At 40.1% G+C, this 26,990-nt stretch overlaps 2 protein-coding genes across 4 annotated transcripts in view; one reads left to right on the top strand and one right to left on the bottom strand.

Annotated features, from left to right (window-relative positions):
- Window positions 1-26,990, bottom strand: part of LOC135203605 (uncharacterized) — a 366,497-nt gene that overhangs the window by 255,467 nt on the left and 84,040 nt on the right. The gene's annotated exons all lie outside the window — the stretch shown is intronic.
- The window catches only part of LOC135203603 (glycogen-binding subunit 76A-like), a 200,766-nt gene that overhangs the window by 97,671 nt on the left and 76,105 nt on the right, over window positions 1-26,990 (top strand). The gene's annotated exons all lie outside the window — the stretch shown is intronic.

Genomic DNA, 26,990 nt, shown 5'->3' with positions numbered 1-26,990 from the left:
GAATTGACATGACAGAAGTAAAATTTCACACTGAAGGCAATGTCTCACGAGCACATTTTCCACCATCTTTCCCCCAAACTTTATTCTGAGTAGCAAATATAATTTTTCATATTTGTGGACAACCAAAGTTGTGTATGTCCAGTTCAATGACGACAGGTAGATGATAACTTAGGGTGCGGCCACACTGAAGTAAAGCATGTCATAAACAAAAACCACAAGTCGGCAACTTCTCACAAACACACCACAAACAAGTTAAATAAAAGTTAATAACTTACTGGTAATCCTAACCTGTGCTTCCTATGATTATCCAGCATTGGCCAAAGGTTCACTCTTCACTTGCAGTCACTGACTTGTATATCATACTGTTTGTGATATGTATGAAACAAGTTGCCGACTTGTATTGCAATACATTCTTTACAGTAGTGTGATCCAAACCTTAAATGACTTAGTTTCTGCGATCAATTCAGGCTAAGTTGGGACTTTAGTTCATGGTAACAAATCTATTGAGTTTTGGATACTCTGTCCAAAGTTTGGCAGCAGGACACCAAAAGAAGCTAGAAAATGTGCCCATGTCACACTGCCTTTACTTTAGCATCCTAGTTGCTAGCTATAATCATTAGTAGAATTGCATCCCAAAAACTGTTAGAAATATTTGTAGCAAACCACTGATATTGGTCTTTCACGTAGAATCTGATGAAAACTTAATATCAAATGCCTTCCATTGTATACGAGTAACTGATAACATAAAGCTCTTTTTCATCAACTTGTTATGGCTTCTAATTACACTATTAATTTGAAATTTCAAAAGATGATGTTCAATGACAGTCCAATTTATATTTACAGCTTAATTCCTATGAATAAAACAACTCTAAGTTACAGTAAAAAAAAAAAAACACTTGATAAGGTTTTTAAAAATTGCCATTAAATCCCACTTTAGAACTGAATTACTCCCATTTTACATAAACTGGAAGTTGAAATATAACTTTCACTTGATAAAATAACTCATGAACTGTCTTACTCTCAATTATAATTATACTGGTGCTTAATAGTAAACTAGTATTTGTAAAACAGATCCTCATTTCCTGTACATTCGTCTTTGATGACCAATTCCTACTTTTGCATTCAAATTTGGAAAAAAAATTTACTTTGCCTCTTGTAAGACATCACTATTTCTATGAGTCCTAATTCCATAGCTTCAGTTTCATAGTTACTTTCCTTAGGCATTGAATCAAACTTTGACCATTCGGTGAACTCACCAACCACCCTGAGACAATTAAGTGAACTTACCAACTACCCTGAGACAATTAAGTGAACTTACCAACTACCCTGAGACAATTAAGTGAACTTACCAACTACCCTGAGACATTAAGGTGAACTTACCCACTACCCTGAGACAAATAAGTTGAAAAATTACCAAACTACCCTGAGACAATCAAGTGAATGTTCAAAACTCCCTGAGACAATTAAGTGAACTAAAACTACCCTGAGACAATTAAATGACTTACCAACTACCCTGAGACATTAAGTGATGTACCAAATGACCCGAGACAACTGAGTGAACTTCAACTTACCCCGAGACAATTAAGTGAACTTACAAAGCTACCTGAGACAATTAAGTGAACTTACCAACTACACTGAGTACAATTATGTAAACTTACAACTACCCTGAGACAATTAAGTGAAGTTCTCGAACTACCTGAGACACTGATGTGAATTACCAACTACCCTAAGAAATTAAGTGAATAACCAACTACCCTGAGACAACAGAGTGAATTACCAACTACCTGGAGACAAATTAAGTGAAACTTACAACTACTTGAGACAACTGAGGAAATTACCAACTACCTGAGACAAATGAGTGAATTACCAACTTACCCTGAGGGACCATTGAGTGGAATTACACTACCCGAGACAAGATGAACTTACCAATACCCTGAGACAAATTGAGTGAAACTTACCAACTACCCATGAGACCAAATGAGTGGAAACTACCAACTACCCTGGGACAACTGAGTGAACTTACCAAACTACCCCGAGACAAACTGAGGTGAACTAACCAACTACCCTGAGACAAATGAGTTGAACTTACAACTACCCTGAGGACAATTGAGTAACTTACCAACAACCCTACCTGAGACATTGAGTTGAACTTACCCACCTTACCGCTGAGAACAATTGAGTGAACTTACAACTACCGCTGAGACAATGAGTGAACTTACAACTACCCTGAACAATGAGTGAACTACCAACTACCTGATAAGCTGAGTTGAACTTACCAAGCCCTACCCTGAGAACAATGATTGAACTACAACTACCCTCCCTGAGACAATGTTAAGGTGATTTTTGTTAAAAGCAAAATTTTTTTTAAAAAAAAAATTTTTTTTCCTACTACCCTTAAAGACAAACTGAGTGAAATTGCCAACTACCCTGAGACAACTGATTGAACTTACCAACTACCCTGAGACAATTAAGTGAATGTTCTAACTACTCTGAGACAACTGACTGAACTTACCAACTCCTCTGAGACAATTGAGTGACTTGGCCACGGACCACCTGGATACAATTAAGTGATGTTCCCTGCTACCCTGATACAACTTGAAGTGCACTTTGGCCAACTTACTTGCCAATTCCCTGAACCCAATTAGTGAAACTTCCAACTACCCTGATCAAACTGAGTGAACTTACCTCTCTATCCTGAAGACAACTGAGTGAACTTACCAATTACCCTGAGACAATTAGTGAACCTTAACCACCAACTACCCTGAGACAATTGAAGTGAACTTACCAACTACCCTGAGACAACTGAGTGAAACTTACCAACTACCTCTGAGACGTTAAGTGATGTTTCCAACTACCCTGAGACAAACTGAGTGAACTTAAACCAATACCCTGAGACCATTAAGTGAAACTTACCAATACCTGAGACCCAATTAAGTGGAACTTTACCAACTTACCCAGAGACACTGAGTGAACTTACCAATACTTTGAAGACCAATTAGTGGAACCCCTACCAACTACCCTGAAAACTGAGTGACTTACCAACTACCCCTGAGACATTAAGTGAACTTACAACTAACCCTGAGACAATTAGGTGAATGTTCCCAACTACCCTGAGCCAATTAAGTGAATGTTCTAACTACCCTGATGACAACTGAAGTGAACTTACCAACTACCCTGAAGAACAGATTAAGGGACTTACCAACTACCCTGAAGACAATTAGTGAATGTTTCCAACTACCCTGAGACCATTGAAGTGTTTAACCAACCTTACCCTGAGACAATTAAGTGAAATGTTCAACCCACCCTGAGACAACTGAGTGAAGTTACCAACTACCCTTGGAGACAATTAAGTGAACTTAACAACTACCCTGGGAAAAGACAACTGAGTGAACTTACCAACTACCCTGAGACAATTACTGGAACTTACCAACTACCCTGCAAAAATTAAGTTGAAGATTGTTCCAACCTAACCCTGAGACCCAATTGGAGTGAAGTTACCAACTTACCCTAGACAATTAGTGAATGGTTTCCAACCCCCTATACCCTGATACAATTTAAGTGAACTTAACCAACTAACCCTAGCCAACTGAAGTTGAACTTAACTAACCCTACTTTGAGACAATTAGGAACTTGCCACTTCCCTGAATGCAATTAAGTGAATGTTCCAACTACCCCTTGAGACAATTAAGTGAACTTACCGCAACTACCCTGAGACAATTCTGAAGTGAACTTACCAACTACCTGAGACCCAATTAAGGTGAACTTACCACTTACCCTGAGACATTAAGTGAACTTACCAACTACCCTGAACAATTAAGTGAACTTACCAACTACCCTGGAAGACAACTTGAAGTGAACTTACCAACTACCCCTGATTGGACCTTAACCAACCCTCACCCTGAGACCAACTGAGTGAGTTACCAACAACCCTGAGACCAATTGAAGTGAACTTAAACCAACTTACCCTGTGAACAACGGGTTGGAAACCTTAACCAACTACCCCTGAGACAATTTGAGTGAACTTACCAACTACCCTGAGCCATTTAAGGGAACTTACCAACTACCCTGGAGACAATTAAGTTGAACTTACCAACTACCCTGAGAAAACAACTTGAACTGACTTACCAACTGAACCCTGAGAACACCTTGCCGTGAACTTACCCAACTACCTGAGTGAACTTAACCAACTTCCGCTGAGACAACGGAGTTGAACTTTACCAACTACCCTGAGTGAACTTCCAACTTAACCCTGAGACAACTTGAGTGAATTACCAACTACCCTGAGACAATACTGAGTGAACTTACCAATACCCTGAGACCCATTGATGAACTTAACCAACCTACCCTGAGACACTGAAGTGACTTACCAACACCTAACCCTGAGACAATTTGGAGTGAACTTACCAACTATAACCCTGAAGACAACTGAAGTGAACTTATTACCTAACCCTGAGACCCAACTGGTGGAAGTTACCTCAACTTACCCTGAGACATAGGTGAACTTGACCACTTACCTGAAAGACCAAATGAACCCTGAGTAACTTAACCACGACCCTTGAAGACAATTGAGTGAAACTTACCAACTTACCCTGAGACAACTGTTGAACTTACCCTACCCTGAGGGAACAATTGAGTGACTTAAACCAACTACACTGAAAAGACAACTTGAAGTGAAACTTATTACTACCCTGAGACAACTTGAAGTGAACTAATACCAACTACCCTGAGAACAATTGAATGAACTTGCCAACTACCCTAGAGACAACTGACTGAACTTAATTAACTACCCTGAGACAATTAAGTGAACTTTACCACTACCCTGAGACAATTAAGTGAACTTACCACTACCCTGAGTCGAACTTGAACTTAAAACCAACTACCCTGAGACAACTGAGTTGAACTTACCAACTACCCTGAGACCCAATTAAGTGATGTTCTAACTAACCCTTATACAACTGAGTGAACTTAACCACTCCCCTGATACCCAACTGCAGTGAACCTTACCAACTGCCCTGAGACAATTATGTGAACTTACCAACTTACCCGACAACTGAAGTGACCTTAACCAACTTACCCTGGAGACAATTAAGTGAACTTTACCAACCTATCCCTGAGACCAACCTTTGAGTGAACTTACCACTACCCTGGAGACAATTAAGTGAAATTACCAACACCCTGAGACCAATTAATGAACTTTAACCCAACTACCCCTGAGACAACGGCTAAGTGAACTTACCAACTACCCGAGACACCTGAGTGAACTTAACCAACTACCCTGAGACAATTAAGTGAACCTTACCAACTACCCTGAGACCCAACTAGAGTGAACTTAACCGCAACTACCCTGGAGACAATTAAGTGAACTTACCACTTCCCTAGACAAACTGAGTGAACATTATTTACCTACCCCTGAGGAACAACTTGAGTGAACCTTAACCAACTACCCTGAAGACAATTAAGTTGACTTACCAAAACTACCCTGAGAACAATTGAATTGAAATTACCAACTACCCTGAAGACAACTGAGTGAACTTACCAATACCCTGAACAATTGAGTGAACTTACCAACTACCCTGAGACAACTTGAGTGAACTTACCAACTACCCTGAGACCAATTAGTGAACTTACCACTACCCTGAGACACTGAAGTGAACTTATTAACCTAACCCTGAGACCCAACTGAGGTGAAGTTACAACTTAACCCTGATGCAATTAAGTGAACTTACCAACTACCCTGAGACGAACTTGAGTGAACTTACCAACAACCTGATACCCGATTGAGTGAACCTTTACCACTTACCTGAGCAACTGAAGTGAACTTTACCAACTACCCTGATACAATTTGAGTGAACTTCCAATCCTAACCCTAGACCCACTGAAGTGAACTTAATTAACTACCCTGAGACAACTAAAGAGTGGAACTTACCAACTACCCTTAAAGGGAAAAGAAAGAGTACAATTGAATGAACTTTAACCACTTACCCTGAAGACAACTGACCTGGAACTTTAATTAACTACCCTGAGACAATTAAGTTGAACTTACCACTACCCTGAGACAATTAAGTGAACTTACCAATCTACCCTGAGAAAACTAAACTGAACTTACCAACTACCCGGGACACGATGAAACTTACCAACTACCCTGGCAATTAGTTGAATGTTCTAACTTACCCTGAGACAACTGAAGTGAACTTACCAACTAACCCTGAACAACTGAGTGAACTTAACCAACTTACCCTGAACAATCAAGTGAACTTACCAACACCTGAGACCAACTGGTGAACCCTTACCAACTACCCTGAGACAATTAAGTGAACTTACCAACCTACCCTAAGACCCACTGAGTGAACTTCCCAACTTCCTGATTACAATTAAGTGAACTTACCAACTACCCTGATACCTTAGAGTGAACTTAACCATATCCCTGAGACAACTGAAGTGAACTTACCAACTACCCATGAGACAACTTGAAGTGTAACTTACCAACTACCCTGAACAATTTAATTGAACTTAACCAACTACCCTGAGACCAACTGAGTGAACTTACCAACTACCCTTGAGACCAATTTAAGTGAATTACAACTACCCTGAACAACTTGGATTGACTTAATTAACTACCCTGAGACAACTGAGTGAACTTAACCAACTACCCTGAGACAATTAAGTGAACTTGCCAACTTACCTCTGAACATTGAGTGAAATTACCAACTACCCTGAGACAACTGAGTGAACTTCCCACCACCCGAACCAAATTGAGTGAACACCAACTACCCTGAGACCACTGAGTTGAACTTACCACTACCCTGAGACCAACTTGAAGTGAAGTTACCCAACGACCTTGATAAATTAAGTGTACTTAACAACAACCCTGAGACCCAATTGAGGTGAACTTAACACTACCTGAGACAATTGGAAGTGAACTTACCAATACCCTGAGACCACTTGGGCAACTTACCACTACCCTGAAGACAACTTGAGTGAAGTTACCAACTTTACCCTGAACAATTAAGTGAACCCTTACCACAACCCTGAGACAATTGAAGTGAACTTACCAACCTTACCCTGAGACAATTGAAGTTGGAATTACCAACTACCCTGAACAACTTGAGTGAACTTAACCAACTACCCGAGACAATTTAACGACTTACCACGTACCCTGAAGACAATTGAGTGAACTTGCCACTACCCTGAAGACAATTGAGTGAACTTACCAACCCTACCCTGAAGACAATTTGAGTGAACTTACCAACTACCCTGAGACAACTTGAGTAAACTTACCACTACCTAGTCAAGTCGAACATTTTACCAACCTACCCTGAGACAATTGAAGTGAACTTCTAACCAACTACCCTTGACAATTAAGCGGAACTTAACCAACTTACCCCTGAGACAACTGAAGTACACTTACCCAACTACCCTTAGAAACAATTGAAGTGAAGCTTCGCCAACTACCCTGAGACAATTGAACGTGAACTTACCAACTACCCTTGAGACAATTAAGTGAACTTACCAACTACCCTGAAGACCCTCGATTGACTAACCAACTAACCCTGGACAACTGCCTGAACTTACCAACTACCCTTGAGACAATTAATGAATGTTCTAACACCCGAACAACTGAGTTGCAACTTACCAACTTACTTGAGACCAAGTGAGTAACTTAACCACTGCTCTGAGACCCATTAAAGTGAATGTTCCTTAACTACCCTGAGACAACTGATGAACCCTTGCCACTACCCTGAGACAATTAACTGATTGAACTTACCAACTACCCGCTGAGACAATTAAGTGATGTTCTTACCTAACTCTGAGACCCAACTGAGTGAACTTAAACACTACCTTGAGACCATTGAGTGAACTTACCAACTACCTTTGAAGACCAATTAAAGTGAACTTACCAACTACCCTGAGACAATTAAGGTGAATGTTCTAATACCTGAGACCCAACTGGTGAACTTGCCAACTACCCTGAGACCAGTGAACTTGAACTTAACCAACTACCCTGGAGACAATTGAAGGTGAAACTTTACCAACTACCCTGAGACAATTAAGTTAACTTACCAACTACCTGAATACAATTAAGTTGAAGCTTAACCAACTACCCTTGAGACAATAAGTGACCTACCAACTACCTTGAAGACAATTAAATTGAACTTAAAACCAACTACCCCTGAGACCTTAAGTGAACTACCAACTACCTGTGAGACAATTTAGGTGAACGTTACATACTACCCTGAGACCAATTAATGACTTACCAATAAAAAAAAAAATAGAGACCTCTGAAGACAATTAAGTGAATGTTCCAACTACCCGAAGACAACTTAGTAAACCTTAACAATACCCCTGAGGACCAATTAAGTGAACTTACCAATACCCTGAGACAATTAAGTGAACTTAACCAACTACCCTGAGACCACTGAGTTGTAACTTGCCAACTACCTTGGAGAACAATTAAGTTGACTTACAATACCCTGAAGACTTAATTATAGTGAAATGTTCCTAACCTACCCGCCTGAGACAACTGACTTAACTTACAACTACCCTGAGACAATTAAGTTGAACTTAACCAACTACCCTGAACAATTTAGGAATGTTCTAACTACCCTAGACAACTGCTGAACTTACAAACTACCCTGAGACCGCCTGAGTGAACTTAACCAACTACCTTGAGGGACAATTGAAGTTGAACGCCAATACCCTAAGACAATTAAGTGAACTTACCAACTTGACCCTGGACAACTTGAGTGAACTTACCTAACTATCCCTTGAGAACAATCTTTGAAGTGGAAGAACTTACCTAACTACCCTGGGACAAATTGATGAACTTAGAAACACCTGAGACAAACTGAGCTTGAAACCATTACTCAACCCTGAGACCCAACTGAGTTGAACTTACCAACTACCTTGAGACCCAATTGATAGTGAAACTTACCAAATATAGACTGAGAAAATAAAGTGAACTTAACCAAACTACCCTGGAGACAACTGAGTGAACTTGAACCTACCTGACCGGACAAAAACTGAGTGAACTTACCTACTACCTTGAGACAACTTGAGTGAACTTACCTAACTACCCTGATACCGCTAAGGAACTTAGTGAACTTAACAACTACCCTGAGACAACGGGACTTGAGTTGAACCTTACCAACTACCCCTGAGACAATTAAGTGAATGTTCCAACTACCCTGGACAAATGAGTGAAACTTACCAATACCCTGAGACCCATTAAGTGAACTAACCAATACCTGAGCACAATTAAGTGAAACTTACAACTACCCTGAGACCCCAACTGAGTGAACTACCAAATACCCCCTTGAGACAATTAAGTGAACTTACCAATACCCTGAGACCAACTGAGTGAACCTTAACCAACTAACCCTGAGGACAAATTAAGTGAACTTACCAAGTACCCTGAGACCCAACTGAGTGAAGGTACCAAACTTACCTGAGACAATAAGTGAAGGTTACCTCAACTACCCTGAGACAACCTGAGTTGAACTTTACCAACTACCCTGAGACCAATTAAGTGAACTTACCAACTACCCACTGAGACAATTAAGTGAATGTTACAACTTACCCTGAGACAATTGAGTGAAGTTTACCAACTACCGCTGAGGACAATTAAGTGAATGTTCAACTTACCCTGAAGACAATTAAGTGAACTTACCAACTTTACCCTGAGACAGATTAAGTGAACTTACCAACTACCCCTGAGGACAATTAAGGTGAAACTTACCAACTCCCCTGAAGACAATTAAGTGAACTTAACCAACTAACCTGAGACCCAATAAGTGAACTTACCAAACTACCCTGAGACAATTAAGTTAACTTAACCAACTTACCCTGAGACAACTGAAGTTAACTTACCAACTACCCTGAGACAAACTTGAGTTGAAAGTTTACCCCAACTACCCTGAGGACAATTAAGTTGGAAAGGTACCAACTAACCCTAAAAAGAAAACCCTGAGTTTTAACTTAACCAAATACCCTGAGACAAATGGAAGTTGACCTTAACATACCCTGAGGACAATTAAGTGAAACTTACCAAAACCTACCCTGAGACAAACTTGAAGTGAATGTTACCAAACTTACCCCTGAGACAAATTGAGTGAAGTTACCAAACTACCCCTGGAGACAATTAAGTGAACTTGCAACTCCACCCTGAGACAATTAAGTGAACCCTTCCAAACACCCTGAGACAACTTGAAGTGAACTTACCAACTACCCTGAGAACAAGTTAAGTTGGACTTTACCAACCTACCCTGAGACAATTGAGGAAACTTACCAACTACCCTGAAGACAATTTTAAGTGAACCTTAACCAACTACCCTGAGGACCAATTAAGATGAACTTACCAACTACCCTGTAGACAATTAACGTTTGAACGTTACCAACTACCCGAGACAAAACTGAGTGAACTTAACCAACTACCCTGAGACAATTGAAGGAAACTTACCAACTACACTGAGACAATTAAGTGAATAGTTCTAACCCTACCTGAGACAATGAGTGCAACTTACCAACGACTTACCCATTACCCTGAGACCAATAAGTGGAACTTACCAACTACCCTGAAAAGACCCCAACTGATGTTGAACTTATAACTATCCCTGAGTACAACTTTTGATGTGAACTTACCAATACCCTGAGGACAATTAAGTGAACCTTACCAACTACCCTGAGACAAATTGAAGTGAACTTACCAAACTACCCACTGGAAGACAACTGACTTGAAACTTACCAAACTACCCTGAGACAAACTTAAGTGAATGTTCCAACTTACCCTGAGACCAACTGAGTGAAACTTACCAATTACCTGCGACCAATTAAGTGAACTTACCAATCCTACCTGAGGACAATTAAGTGAACTTACCAACTCACCCTGAGACAACTGAGTGAAACTTACCAAATACTTTGAGACAATTAAGTGAATTACCAAACTAACCCTGAGAAAAACTGAAGTTGAACTACAACTACCCTGAGAAAATTAAGTGAACTTACCAACTACCAACTGAGACCCAATTAAGTGAAGTTCAACTAACCCTTGAGACAATTAAGTGAATGTTCTTAACTACCTGAGACAATGAGGGAACCCTTACCAACTACCCTGAAAGAACAATTAAGGAACTTAGGAACTACCTGAAGACAATAAGTGAATGTTCCAACTACCCCCTGAGGAAACAATGAGTTGAAGTTACCAACTACCTGAAGAACAATTAAGTGAATGTTTCCAACTCTGAGACCAACTGATTGAAGTTACAAAACTTAAGTGCTTACCAATAAGTGAACTTACCCAACTACGAGACAACTGAGTGAACTTTAACCAAATACCTGGAGACCAATAGTGAACTTAGAACTAAACTGAGAAAATTAGTGAATGTTAATCCAACCTAAACCCTGAGACAATTGAGTGAAGTTACCAATACCCTGAAACAATAAGTGAATTGTTCCAACTACGGCCTGAGACAATTAAGGGAACTTACCAAACTACCCTGAGACAACTGATGTTGAACGAAACTAACTACTTGGAGGCAATATGTGAACTTTACCAACTACCCATGAGAAAATTAAGTGAATGTTCCAACTTAACCCTGAGACAATTAAGTGAAACTTAAACCAACTACCCTGAGACAATCTGAGTGAACTTACCAACCTACCACTGAGACCAAGTTAAGTGAACTTACCACCTACCTGAGACAAATTTAAGTGAATTACCAACTACCCTTAGAGACAATTAAGGGTGAACTTACCAACTACCCTGAGACAACTGAGTGAACTTACCAACACCCTGGAGTGAACCCTTCCCCAACCATACCAATACCATGAGACAACTTGAGTGAACTTAACCAACTAATCCCTGAGACAATTGAGTGAACTTACCAATCTACCCTGCAGACAACTGAGTTGAACTTAACCAAACTTACCCTGGAGACAATGGGTGAACTTAACCAACTGCCCTGAAGCCATTTAAGTGAAACCTTAACCAACTACCCTGATGACAATTAAGTGAACTTACCCAACTACCCTGAGACAAACTGACTGAAACTTACCAAATACCCGGAGACAACTGAGTGAACCTGTAAACCAACTAACCTGGAGTGAACGTTACCAACTTACCCTGAGACAAACTGAGTGAACTAACCAACTTACCTGAAGTGAACTTACCCACTACCCTGAGACAAACTGACGTGAAGTTAACCAACTACCCGGAAGACAACTGAGTGAAACTTAAACCCAAACAACCCTGAGACCAATGCGTGAACTTACCAACTACCCTGAGACAACTTGAGTGAACTTACCAACTACCTGGAGACAACTGGAGTGAATACTTAACCAAGCTACCCTGAGACAACTTGAGTTGAAACTTAGTAAAACTAAACCCTGAAGACCCAACTGAGTGAAGTTACAAACTACCTGAGGACAATTAAGTGAACTTCACCAACTACATGAGAAAAACTGCAGTGAAGTACCAACGACCTGAGACAATTAAGTGATTACAACAACACACTGAGACAATTGAGGAACTTACAACTACCCTGAGACAATGGATGTGAACTTACCAACTACCTGAGAAAACTGAGTTGAACTTACCACTACCTGAGACAACTGAGTGAAGTACAAACTACCCTGAGAAATTAAGTGAACGTACAACACCCTGAGACATTGAGTGAACTTGACCAAATACCCTAGACAATGCGTGAACTTACCAACTACCTGAGACAATGAGTGAATTACCAACTAACCTGAGACAATTAAGCGAACTTACCAACTACCGAGACAATTGAGTGAACTTACCAACTTACCTGAGACAATAGAGTGAAATCTACCAACTACCTGGAGACAGTTGAGTGAAACTTACCAACTTACCCTGAGACAACTGATAAACTTACAACTACCCTGAGACAATTAAGCGAACTTACCAATACCCGAGACAATTAAAGTTGAACTTAACCACTACCCTTGAGGACAACCTGAGTTGGAACTTACCAAATACCCTTTGAGACCAATTAAGTGAACTTAACAACCCTACAAACTGAGAACAACCCTGGTGAACTTACCAACCTACCCTGAAGAGCAAATTAAGTGAAACCTTACCCAACTAAACCCTGAGGACAACTGAATGAAAGTTTTAACCACCTAAACCTACCCTGAAAGACAATTGAAGGTGAATGTACTAACTACCCTGAGACAACTGAGTGACTTGTACCAACTACCCTGGAGACAATTAAGTGAACTTACCAACTACCCGCTGAGACAATTAAGTGAAATGTTCCAACTTCCCTGAACAATTCGAGTTGAAGTTACCAACTACGCCTTTGAGACCAATTAAGTGAATGTTCCAACTACCCTGAACATTAAGTGACTTAACCAACTTACCTGAGACAAATTAAGTGAACTTCCCACTACCCTGGACAATTAAGTGAACCACTTACCCAACTACCCTGAGACAATTAAGTGAACTTACCAACTACCCTGGACATTAAGTGAACTTTAACCAACTACCCTGAGACAATTTAAGTTTAACTTACCAACTACCCGGAGACAACTGAATTTACTTACCAACTACCCTGAGACAAATTGAAGTGAACTTACCAACTACCCTGAGACAATTAAGTGAACTTACCACTTACCCTAAAACACTGAGTTAACTTACCACCTACCCTGAAGACAAATTGCGTGAACTAATCACTACCCTGAGACAATTAAGTGAACTTAACCAACTAACCCGATACAACTGGAAGTGAACTTAACCACTTAACCCTAGACAATGAAGTGCACTTCCCAATACCCTGAAGACAATAAGTGAACCTTACCACTCCACTGAAGACAATTTAAGTTAACTTACCAACTACCCGAGACAACGAGTGACTTACCAACTACCTGATACAATTAAGTGACTTACCACTACCCTGAGACATTGAAGTGACTTAACCAACTAACCCTGCGACAATTAAGTGAACTTAAACCGCTACACTGAGAACGATAAGTTAACTTACCAATACCCTGAGACAATAAGTGAACTTACCAACTACCCTGAGACAACTGAGTGAACTTACCAACTCCGCTGAACAACTGAGTGAACTTACCACTACCCTGAGACAATTAAGTGAGTGTTCTAACTACCCTGAGACAACTGAGTGAACTTACCAACACTTACATTACCCTAGACAATTAAGTGAACTTACCAACTACCCTGAGACAACTGAGTGAACTTACCTACATCCCCTGAGACAATGAGTGAACTTACCAATACCCTGAGACATTAGTGAACTTTCCAACTACCCTGAGACAATTAGTGGAACTACACTACCTGAGATCGACTGAGCTGACTTACCACTTACCTGATGACAATTAAGTGCATGGTTCCAACTACCCTGAGACGACTGAGTGAAACTCCCATACCCTGAGACCATTAAGTGAACTTACCAATACCCTGAGACAATTAAGTGACCTTACAACTACCCTGAGAGCGACGAGTGAACTTACCAAATACTTGAGACAATTAGTGAACTTACCAAACTACCCTGAGAAACTGAGTGAACTTACCAACGACCCTTAGACAATTAATGTGAACTTACCACTACACCTGAGACAATTAAGTGATGTTCCCACTACCCTGAGACAATTAAGTGAATGTTCTAACTACCCTGAGACAACTGAGTGAACTTACCAACTACCCTGAGACAATTAAGTGAACTTACCAACTACCCTGAGACAATTAAGTGAATTGCTAACCACCCTACCCTGAGACAATTAATCGTGAAGTTGAACCAACACCCCTGAGACAATTAAGTGAATGTTCCACTACCCTGAGAACAACTGAGTGAACTTACCCAACTAACCCTGAGACAATTAAGTGAACTTACCAACTACCCTGGACAATTAGTGAACTTACCAACTACCCTGAGACAATTAGTGAACTTACCAACTACCCTGAGACAATTGAGTGAATTTTCCAACTACCCTGAGACAATTGAGTGAAGTTACCAACTACCCTGAGACATTAAGTGAACTTGAACCAACTCCCTGAGAACAATTAGTGAACTTACCAACTACCCTAGACAAGTTAAGTGAACTTACCAACTACCCTGAGATTAACAATTGTGAACTTACCAACTACCCTGAGACAATTGGTGAACCTACCAACTACCCTTGGAGAAACAAGTGTGAACAACAACTACCCTGAGACAATTAAGTTGGAACTTCCACTACCCTGGACAACTGAGTGAACATACTACCTACCCTTTGAGCAATTAGTGAACTTACACTGAGACAATTAAGTGAACTTACCAACTACCCTGAGACAATTAAGTGAACTTACCAACTACCCTGAGACAATTAAGTGAACTTACCAACTACCCTGAGACAACTGAGTGAACTTACCAACTACCCTGAGTGAACTTACCAACTACCCTGAGACAATTTAAAGTGAACTTCCAACTACCCTGAGACAAAACTGAGTGAACTTACCAACACCCTGAGTGAACTTAACCAATACCCTGAGACAATATTGAACTTACCAACTACCCTGAGACAACTGAGTGAACTTACCACTAACCCTGAGACAATGAGTGAACTGACCACTACCCTGAGCAATTTAAGTGAACTTACCAACTACCCTGAGACCAACTTGGAGATAAGTTGAACTTACCAACTACCTAGACTTAACTGAGAACTGAACTTACCAACTGACCCTGCTACAACTGAGTGAACTTTACCAATACCCTGAGTGAACTTACCCAACTACCCTGAGACAACTGAGTGAACTTACCAATACCCTGATGAACTTACCAACACCCTGAGACAACTGAGTGAAGTTACAACTACCCTGAGACAACTGAGTGAACTTACCAACTACCCTGAGACAATTGAGTGAACTTACCAACTACCCTGAGACAACTGAGTGAACTTACCAACTACCCTGAGACAATTGAGTGAACTTACCAACTACCCTGAGACAACTGAGTGGATTTTAATTAACCTTTACCCTGGGAGACAACTGAGGTAAGTTTACCAACTACCCTGAGCAATTAGTGAACTTACCACTACCCTGAGAACAACCTGAGTGAACTTACCAACAACCCTGAGAAAATTGAGTGAACTTACCAACTACCCGAGACAACTGAGTGAACTTACCAACTACCCTGAGACAATTGGTGAACTTACCACTCCCTGAGACAACTGAATGAACTTATTAACTACCCTGAGACAACTGAGTGAACTTCCAAACTACCCTGAACAATTGAATGAACTTAACCAACTACCCCTGAGACAACTGCTGAACTTATTAACTACCCTGAGACAATTAAGTGAACTTTAACCAACTACCCTGAGAATTAATGGAACCTTAACCAACTACCCCTTGGAAAAACTGAACTGAACTTACCAACTACCCTGATACATGATTGACTTTACCAACTACCCTGAGACAATTTAAGTAATGTTCTAACTACCCTGAGACAACTAAGTGAACTTACCACTACCCCTGAACAACTGAGTGAACTTACCAACTACCCTTAGACAAATTAAGTGAACTTAAACCAACTACCCCCTGAGACAACTGATTGAACTTACCACCTACCCTGGAACAATTAATTGAACTTAACCAACTACCCTGAGACAACTGATGAACTTACCACTACCCTAGACAATTAAGTGAACTTACCAACTCCCTGAGGACCATTAAATGGAACTTACCCAAACTACCCTGATACAACTGAGTGAACTTACCAAACTAAACCCTGAAACAACTGGAGTGAACTTACCAACTACCCTGATACCAATTAAGTGAACTTCCAACTACCCTGGACAACTGAGTGAACTTACAACTACCCGGATACAATTAAGTGAACTTACCAAACTACCCTTATACAACTGAGTGAACTTATTAACTACCCTGAGACCAACCTGAGTGCCTTACCACTACCCTGAGACAATTAAAGTGAACTTACCAACTAACCCTGGACAGAGTGAAATTACCAACTACCCTGAGACCATGAGTGAACTTACCAACCCCCCTGAGACAATTGATTGGGAACTTAACCAACTACCCTGAGACAAACTGAGGTGGAACTTCCAACTACCCTGAGAACAACCTAAGTGAAGTTACCAACTACCCCGAGACAATTAAGTGAACTTACCAACAACCCTGAGGACAATTTTGAGTGAACTTACCCAACTACCTGAGACAATTGAGTGAACTTACCAACTACCCTGAGACAACTGAGTGAACTTACCAACTACCCTGAGACAACTGAGTGAACTTACCAACTACCCTGAGACAATTAAGTGAACTTACCAACTACCCTGAGACAATTGAGTGAACTTACCAACTACCCTGAGACAATTGAGTGAACTTACCAACTACCCTGAGACAACTGAGTGAACTTACCAACTACCCTGAGACAATTAAGTGAACTTACCAACTACCCTGAGACAATTGAGTGAACTTACCAACTACCCTGAGACAATTGAGTGAACTTACCAACTACCCTGAGACAATTGAGTGAACTTACCAACTACCCTGAGACAACTGAGTGAACTTACCAACTACCCTGAGACAATTAAGTGAACTTACCAACTACCCTGAGACAACTGAGTGAACTTACCAACTACCCTGAGACAATTAAGTGAACTTACCAACTACCCTGAGACAACTGAGTAAACTTACCAACTACCCTGAGACAATTGAGTGAACTTACCAACTACCCTGAGACAATTGAGTGAACTTGCCAACTACCCTGAGACAATTAAGCGAACTTACCAACTACCCTGAGACAACTGATTGAACTTACCAACTACCCTGAGACAACTGACTGAACTTACCAACTACCCTGAGACAATTAAGTGAATGTTCTAACTACCCTGAGACAACTGAGTGAACTTACCAACTACCTTGAGACAATTGAGTGAACTTACCAACTACCCTGAGACAATTAAGTGAATGTTCTAACTACCCTGAGACAACTGAGTGAACTTGCCAACTACCCTGAGACAACTGATTGAACTTACCAACTACCCTGAGACAATTAAGTGAATGTTCTAACTACCCTGAGACAACTGAGTGAACTTACCAACTACCTTGAGACAATTGAGTGAACTTACCAACTACCCTGAGACAATTAAGTGAACTTACCAACTACCCTGAGACAATTAAGTGAATGTTCTAAATACCCTGAGACAACTGAGTGAACTTGCCAACTACCCTGAGACAAGTGACTGAACTTACCAACTACCCTGAGACAATTGAGTGAACTTACCAACTACCCTGAGACAATTAAGTGAACTTACCAACTACCCTGAGACAATTAAGTGAACTTACCAACTACCTTGAGACAATTAAGTGAACTTACCAACTACCTTGAGACAATTAAGTGAACTTACCAACTACCCTGAGACAATTAAGTGAACTTACCAACTACCTTGAGACAATTAAGTGAACTTACCTACTACCCTGAGACAATTAAGTGAACTTACCAACTACCCTGAGACAATTAAGTGAATGTTCCAACTACCCTGAGACAACTGAGTAAACTTATCAATACCCTGAGACAATTAAGTGAACTTACCAATACCCTGAGACAATTAAGTGAACTTACCAACTACCCTGAGACAACTGAGTGTACTTACCAACTACTTTGAGACAATTAAGTGAACTTACCAACTACCCTGAGACTTAAGTTGAATGTTTCTAACACCCTGAGACAACTGACTGAAACTTACCAACTACCCTGAGACAATTAAGTGAACTTACCAACTACCCTGAGACAATTAAGTGAATGTTCTAACTACCCTGAGACAACTGACTGAACTTACCAACTACCCTGAGACAACTGACTGAACTTACCAACTACCCTGAGACAATTGAGTGAACTTACCAACTACCCTGAGACAATTAAGTGAATGTTCTAACTACCCTGAGACAACTGAGTGAACTTGCCAACTACCCTGAGACAACTGATTGAACTTACCAACTACCCTGAGACAATTAAGTGAATGTTCTAACTACTCTGAGACAACTGACTGAACTTACCAACTACTCTCAGACAATTGAGTGAACTTACCAACAACCCTGAGACAATTAAGTGAATGTTCTAACTACCCTGAGACAACTGACTGAACTTACAAACTACCCTGAGACAACTGAGTGAACTTACCAACTACCTTGAGACAATTGAGTGAACTTACCAATACCCTAAGACAATTAAGTGAACTTACCAACTACCCTGAGACAACTGAGTGAACTTACCTACTACCCTGAGACAACTGAGTGAACTTACCAACTACCCTGAGACAATTGAGTGAACTTACCAACTACCCTGAGACAACTGACTGAACTTACCAACTACCCTGAGACAACTGAGTGAACTTACCAACTACCCTGAGACAATTGAGTGAACTTACCAACTACCCTGAGACAATTAAGTGAACTTACCAACTACCCTGAGACAACTGAGTGAACTTACCTACTACCCTGAGACAACTGAGTGAACTTACCTACTACCCTGAGACAACTGAGTGAACTTACCTACTACCCTGAGACAACTAAGTGAACTTACCTACTACACTACCCTGAGACAACTGAGTGAACTTACCAACTACCCTGAGACAATTAAGTGAAGGTTCCAACTACCCTGAGACAACTGAGTGAACTTACCAATACCCTGAGACCATTAAGTGAACTTACCAATACCCTGAGACAATTAAGTGAACTTACCAACTACCCTGAGACAACTGAGTGAACTTACCAAATACTTTGAGACAATTAAGTGAACTTACCAACTACCCTGAGACAACTGAGTGAACTTACCAACTACCCTGAGACAATTAAGTGAACTTACCAACTACCCTGAGACAACTGAGTGAAGTTACCAACTACCCTGAGACAATTAAGTGAATGTACTAACTACCCTGAGACAACTGAGTGAACTTACCAACTACCCTGAGACAATTAAGTGAACTTACCAACTACCCTGAGACAATTAAGTGAATGTTCCAACTACCCTGAGACAATTGAGTGAAGTTACCAACTACCCTGAGACAATTAAGTGAATGTTCCAACTACCCTGAGACAATTAAGTGAACTTACCAACTACCCTGAGACAATTAAGTGAACTTACCAACTACCCTGAGACAATTAAGTGAACTTACCAACTACCCTGAGACAATTAAGTGAACTTACCAACTACCCTGAGACAATTAAGTGAACTTACCAACTACCCTGAGACAATTAAGTGAACTTACCAACTACCCTGAGACAACTGAGTTAACTTACCAACTACCCTGATACAATGAGTGAACTTACCAACTACGCCCCCTGAGACCAATAAGTGACTTACCAACTACCCTAAAACAACTGAGTTACACTTAGCCAACTACCCTGAGACAATTGAGTGAACTTACCAACTACCTGAAGCAATTAAGTGCACTTACCACTAACACTGAGACAACTGAGTGAACTTACCACTACCCTGAACAAATTAGTGAACTTACCACTACCCTGAGACAATTAGTGAACTTACCACTACCCTGAGACAATTAAGTGACTTAACCACTACCCTGAGACAACTGATGAACTTACCAACAGACACGAGCAATTAAGTGACTACCACTACCCTGAGACATTGAGTGACTTCCACTCCCTGAGACAATTAGTGACTTACCAATACCCTGAGCAATTAATGAACTTACCAACTAAACCTGAAACACAATTAGTGACTTACCATTACCCTGAGGACAGACTGGTGAAACTTACCAACTACCCTGAGACACGAGTGAACTTAAACCACTACCCTGAGACAATTAAGTGAACTTACCAACTACCCTGAGACAACTGAGTGAACTTACCAACTACCCTGAGACAATTAAGTGAACTTACCAACTACCCTGAGACAATTAAGTGAACTTACCAACTACCCTGAGACAATTAAGTGAACTTACCAACTACCCTGAGACAACCTTTGAGTAACTTTCCCAAGCTTACCCTGAGGCAAAATGAGTGAACTACCCAACTACCCTGAGACAATTGAGTGAACTACATCTACCCCTGAGACAACGATTGAACTTACCAACTACCCTGAGACAATTGAGTGAACTTACCCATCTACCCAACCTGAGACAAACTGAGTGAATTACAACTACCCTGAGACAATGAGTTGAACTTAAATCCCTTACCGAGACAACTGAGTGAACTTACCAACTACCCTGAGAAACAATTGAGTGAACTTACCAAACTACCCTGAGAACAATGAGGAACTTACCATTACCCTGAGAACACCTGAGTGGAAGTTACCAATACTGAGACAATGAGTGAACTTACCAACTCCCCGAGACAAACTGAGTGAGTTAACCAACTACCATGAGAAACAATGAGGTGAAACTTTATTCCAACTACCCCTGAGAACAATGAGTGAAAGAATTCCAACTACCCCTTGAGACAATTGAGTGACTACAACTACCCTGAGACAATTGAGGTGAATTACCAACTACCCTGAGACAACCGAGGTGAACTTACAACCACCTGAGACAATAAGTGAACCTTGCACACCTACCCTGAGATTTAATAAGTGAACTTACCAACTAACCCTGAGGACAATTAAGAATTACCAAACTACCCTGAGACAAATTGAGTGAACTTACCAACTACCCCTGCGACAATGAGTGAATGTTCCCAACACCCTACCCTGAGAACCATAAGTGAAAATTAACAACTACCCTGAGACAACTGAGGGTGAACTTACCAACTACCCTGACAACTGAGGTGAACTTACCAATAACCCTGAGACAATGAGTGGAACTTACCACTACCCATGAGGAACAACCGGGTAGTTGATAACCAAAATACCCTGAGACAACTAGTGAACAACCTACCCTGAGGCAATGAGTGAAACTTCCAACCAACCCTACCCTGAGACCAATTAGTGAATGTTCCAACTAAAAAAAAAAACCCCTGAGACAAATTCAAGTGAAACTTAACCAACTACCCTGAGACAAACTTGATGTTAACTTACCAATACCCCTGAGACAACTTGAGTGAAACCCTTACAAACCTACCTGAGAAAAACTGAGTGAACATTACCAAACTATACAATACTACCCGAGACAATTGAGTGAACAAATTACACTACTGAGACAACTGAGTTGATTAACAACTGAGACCAATGAAGGTTGACTTACCAACCTACCCTGAGACAATTGAGTGAAATTACCATTTCTACCCTGAGACAACTGAGGGAACTGAGGTAACACTACCCTGAGACAACTGAGTGAACTTACCAACTACCCTGAGACAACTGAGTGAACTTACCAACTACCCTGAGACAATTGAGTGAACTTACCAACTACCCTAGAGACAACCTGACAAGTGACTACCACTACCCTGAGACAATAGTGAACTTACCAACTACCTTGAGACAATTAAGTGAAACTTACCAATCTACCTGAGACAAATGAGTGAACTTACCAACTACCCTGAGACCAATTGAGTGAAACTTACCATAATACCCTGAGACACCTGAGTGAAACTTACCAACTACCCTGACAATTGAGTGACTTACCATTCTACCCGGAGACAACTGAGTGAAATTACCAACTAACCCTGAGACAATTGAGGAACTTACCAATCCCTACCCTGAACAACTGAGTGAACTTAACCAACTACCCTGAGACAAATTGAGTGAACTTACCAAACTCCCTGAGACCAATGAGTGAACTTACCAATCTACCCTTGAGGAACAACCTGAGTGAGTTAACACCTACCCGAACAATTGAGTGAACTTCCACTACCCTGAGACAACTGAGTGAAATTACCAACACCCTGAGACAATGAGTGAACTTCCAACTACCCTGAGACAATGAGTGAAACTTACCATCTACCCCCTGAGACAACTGAGTGAACTTACCAACTACCCTGAGACAATTGAGTTGAACTTAAAACCATCCCTACCCCTGAGGAACAACCTGAGGTTAATTTAACTTTACCTGAACAATGAGGTTGGGGAACTTACCATCCCTACCCTAGAACAACACCCTGAGGTTAGGAAACTTACCAACTACCCTGAAACAAAAATGAGGGAATTACCAACTAACCCTAGACATTGAGTGAACTTACCAATCCCTACCCTGATAACAACTGAGTGATTTAACACCTAACCCTGACAATTGAGTGAACTTACCATCTACCCTGAGACAACTGAGTGAACTTACCAACTACCCTGAGACAATTGAGTGAACTTACCAACTACCCTGAGACAATTGAGTGAACTTACCAACTCCCTGAGACCAATTGAGTGAAACTTACCCACTACCCTGAGAAAACAACCTGAGTGAACTGTTACCATCTACCCTGAGACAAATTGAGTGAACCTTACCAACCTACCCTGACAGACAACCTGAGTTGAACTTTACCAACTCCCTGAAACAATTGAAGTTGCAACTTACCAACCTACCCTGAGAACAATTGAGTGAACTTAACCAATCCCTACCCTAACAACCTGAGTTGAAGTTAACCAAAAAACCCTACCCTTGAGCCAATTGAGTGAACTTCCAACACCCTGAGACAACTTGATTGAAGTTACCAAACACCCTACCCTGAAGAACAATTGAGTTGAACTTAACCAACACCTTGAGACAAATGATTGAACTTACCAATAACCCTGAACAATAAGTGAAACTTACCAACTAACCCTGAACAAGTAAGTGAAAACTTACCAAATACCCTGAGACTATTAAGTGAACTTACCAACTACCCTGAGACAACTGAGTGAACTTACCAACTACCCTGAGACAACTGAGTGAACTTACCAACTACTCTGGGACAATTAAGTGAAATTTCCAACTATTCTGTGCTCATTTGTTTTACTTTTTGCATCCACCTCATACTTCAAGTCAGCTTACATTTTATATCAAACACAACCAGAACATAACAAACAGAATTCAAATACCGTTAATTTCAAATGTGGTTTATATCTGCCAGTTTTGTCATTTATTTCCATTTACATTTTGTACCGAGTCTTGAGAATGTAATACGAATGAAAATTGCTATTCCTGGCAATCGGAGAACAACCTCATTTTTACAGACTTTCCAGCACGTTATTTCTTTAAATTATATATTTGTACATTCATGCAACTCTGTGTAAAATCATACAAACTTCTATATATCAAAAGACATCTACATAGCCTATGTATGTATGACGGTATTTCTGTATATATGAAGCTATGCAGTCATATATCAAGGTAAATGAGACAGTTCATTACTGGTTCTTAAATATCTCAAATTTTCTATCACTGCGGTTCCTGGACACAATACCTAATCCCAGCTGTCTTGAGAAAATACAATTTCTCTTCATAAATATCTTACAAAAGCCTAGGCGTGATCATAAATGATCAGCTTTGATTATTAGATATATATACATAATATAGATATAATTATAATATATATATATCATATAATATATATACATATATTATAATTATATATATCTATGATATATATATATCTATATATATATTATATATATATATATTATAATTATGCGTGCAAGTACTCTGTAACTTCCATGCTTTCTAAGCCTTGAATATGCACCCTAGACATACCAACTGCGCAGAAATTTTGACCATCGCTCTATAACCGACCTAACGGTGCCTTAAGGAAGAACAGGCCTTTCAGAAATCAGCATAGCATTTAGTCAACATACCGTAATTACTGATATCGATTACATGCTTAAAAAAAAAAAAAAAAAAAACTTTTGTTTATGAGAGTTCACAACTCCATGTTGTGTCCTGTTTAAGCTGCTTTTGAATAAATTCGTCTATGTAACCTAAATCACAGTCTCCTGCTCTTACTATTTCATTTTACGCACACGACTATTCTTCCAGTCATAATAAAAAAAATATTTCTTACCCTACCTTCAAGATGATCTTTCAAACGACCAGCCATATATAATCAGCAATATATTATGTATGGATATGAAACATACTAACATAATGTATTTGTCCGTGGTTTCTTTTCAGATATGGTCCAGGTGATTCATAGAGAACTATAGGAAACAGTCAGTTAAGAGACCTAGCATGTCCTAAAGTTATTAGTATATACTATATCCCTGCCCCCCTTTAAACCGCACAATGTCCTCACTTTTGTGATGACTTTGGATCCCGAGGATGTCACCGAGAAATTTGATCATTTCCTTAAAGAGACTTCGGGATCTGATCCTTTATGTAGAATCCTAACCAAGCAACAGAGGATTCTGATTCTCACATAAAGTTGTGTGTCATTTCCTGTAAGATCATGGGAAAGCCCTACAGGACCTTTCCTTTAATAATTTGATCATATCCTAAAGTTCTTACACGCTTAGAATTTCATATGGTCAACTGTGACCCGCGCACATTCCTTCAGAGACTTAGATCATAGACTAAAGTTCTTATGCACTCCCAAATTTGTATGAACATCTGTCATCCTTAAACATTCCTCATAGTTCTTATGCACTCTGCAATTCACGTGGCTATTTACTTTCCTCTCAATATATTCCCTAAAAGATGCCACCCAGATCCTAAAGTTCCTATGCACTCAGAAATTCATTTGGTCATTCATTGGTCTACCATACCCCCAAAAACCCTGATCATATCCTAAAGATCTTATGACCTGTGAGCTTCCTAAGGTCATTCCCCCCGAAACTCCGATCATATCCTACAGCTCTTATGCACTCTGAACTTCGTACGGCTATTTATGATAAAAAAAACTCATATCCAATAATAATCACCATTATCCTATACGGTCAATATCCTGCAATATCGACCATTTATGATTCCAACATATTTCCCTTGCCTATCCTTTCATTGATCTACAAAATGCATGCAAATGAAAGCCTGTCAATGACTTCACATGGCTACATTTTGCAGTTGCACCAATTATGACAATCTCAATCATATTTACAAGGTTGAATAATATATCCCAGTAGGAGCACCAAAAAGCACGCAGGAAATGGTCCCAAGCACATTTTCCCTTTCCCCTCGTGGCATAGCAAAATTTATGTGACTTTCTGGACTTTAGGGCAAGCGGGGAAATCTTATTGTGTGTGTGTCTTAACGTTACATCACTTCCAGGAATGTCAATATTTAGGTAACCTTAAAGGAACCTCAGTTCACATACAACTGACGTAAGCTAACTCACTTGTTGCTGTGTCAACTCCTGACTTTATGACGCAGGAAACTTTAATAACTGGTAACTGACCCCATTCATAAAAGCACTGTTTTTATCCATGTAGATGACGCAATGTATTTTTCAAATCTGACTGTGATAACTTTCATCTCCTAAGCTTCTTATGACAGGAACAGTGGCTTGTATTTCATGCCATTTAACATATCTTCCTAACTCGAGATCGACCACCCACAGACTACATCTAATTTAGATCATGCATATTCTTTATGTGACGCTGAAGTTGAAATTTCATTTCCATAAGTGAAACTAAATATACGGACTTACTCACACACACACACACACACAACACACAAATAGATAAGTGGTGCAATGTGTATAAGGGGGCTCGACACATAGTTGATGAGTCGTCAGTGTCGGTGCACGAAATGACTGAAGTTGTCGAAATGCTCTGCAAGGTTGTCTCTCCTTTAAATCAGCAATTAAAGGTTAAACGTGGCTTTCAATACACACACACACAAACACACACATACACACACACACACACACACACACACACACATATATATATATATATATATATATATATATATATATATATATATATATGAAATTGTAATAGCCACAACTCAAATGATTTGCTCTTTTTTTGGATACGCTTGTCACTCCAATGCCTCGAGATCCAACTTCAAAGGAATTTGAAGAAATCCTGATGTCCGGTAGCGGGGAAACGAACTCGCGACACCATAATCCCGCCGAGGTCACCTTGCCGACCTAACCACTAGAATTTCATATGTATCTGGTAGAAATAACCAATAAATTCTACACACACACATAT

The sequence above is a fragment of the Macrobrachium nipponense genome, chromosome 36, assembly GCF_015104395.2.
Source record: "Macrobrachium nipponense isolate FS-2020 chromosome 36, ASM1510439v2, whole genome shotgun sequence".
Lineage (NCBI taxonomy): Eukaryota > Metazoa > Arthropoda > Malacostraca > Decapoda > Palaemonidae > Macrobrachium > Macrobrachium nipponense.
The sequence above is the reverse complement of the archived record's forward strand: the minus strand, read 5'-3'. Positions and strand labels throughout refer to the sequence as shown.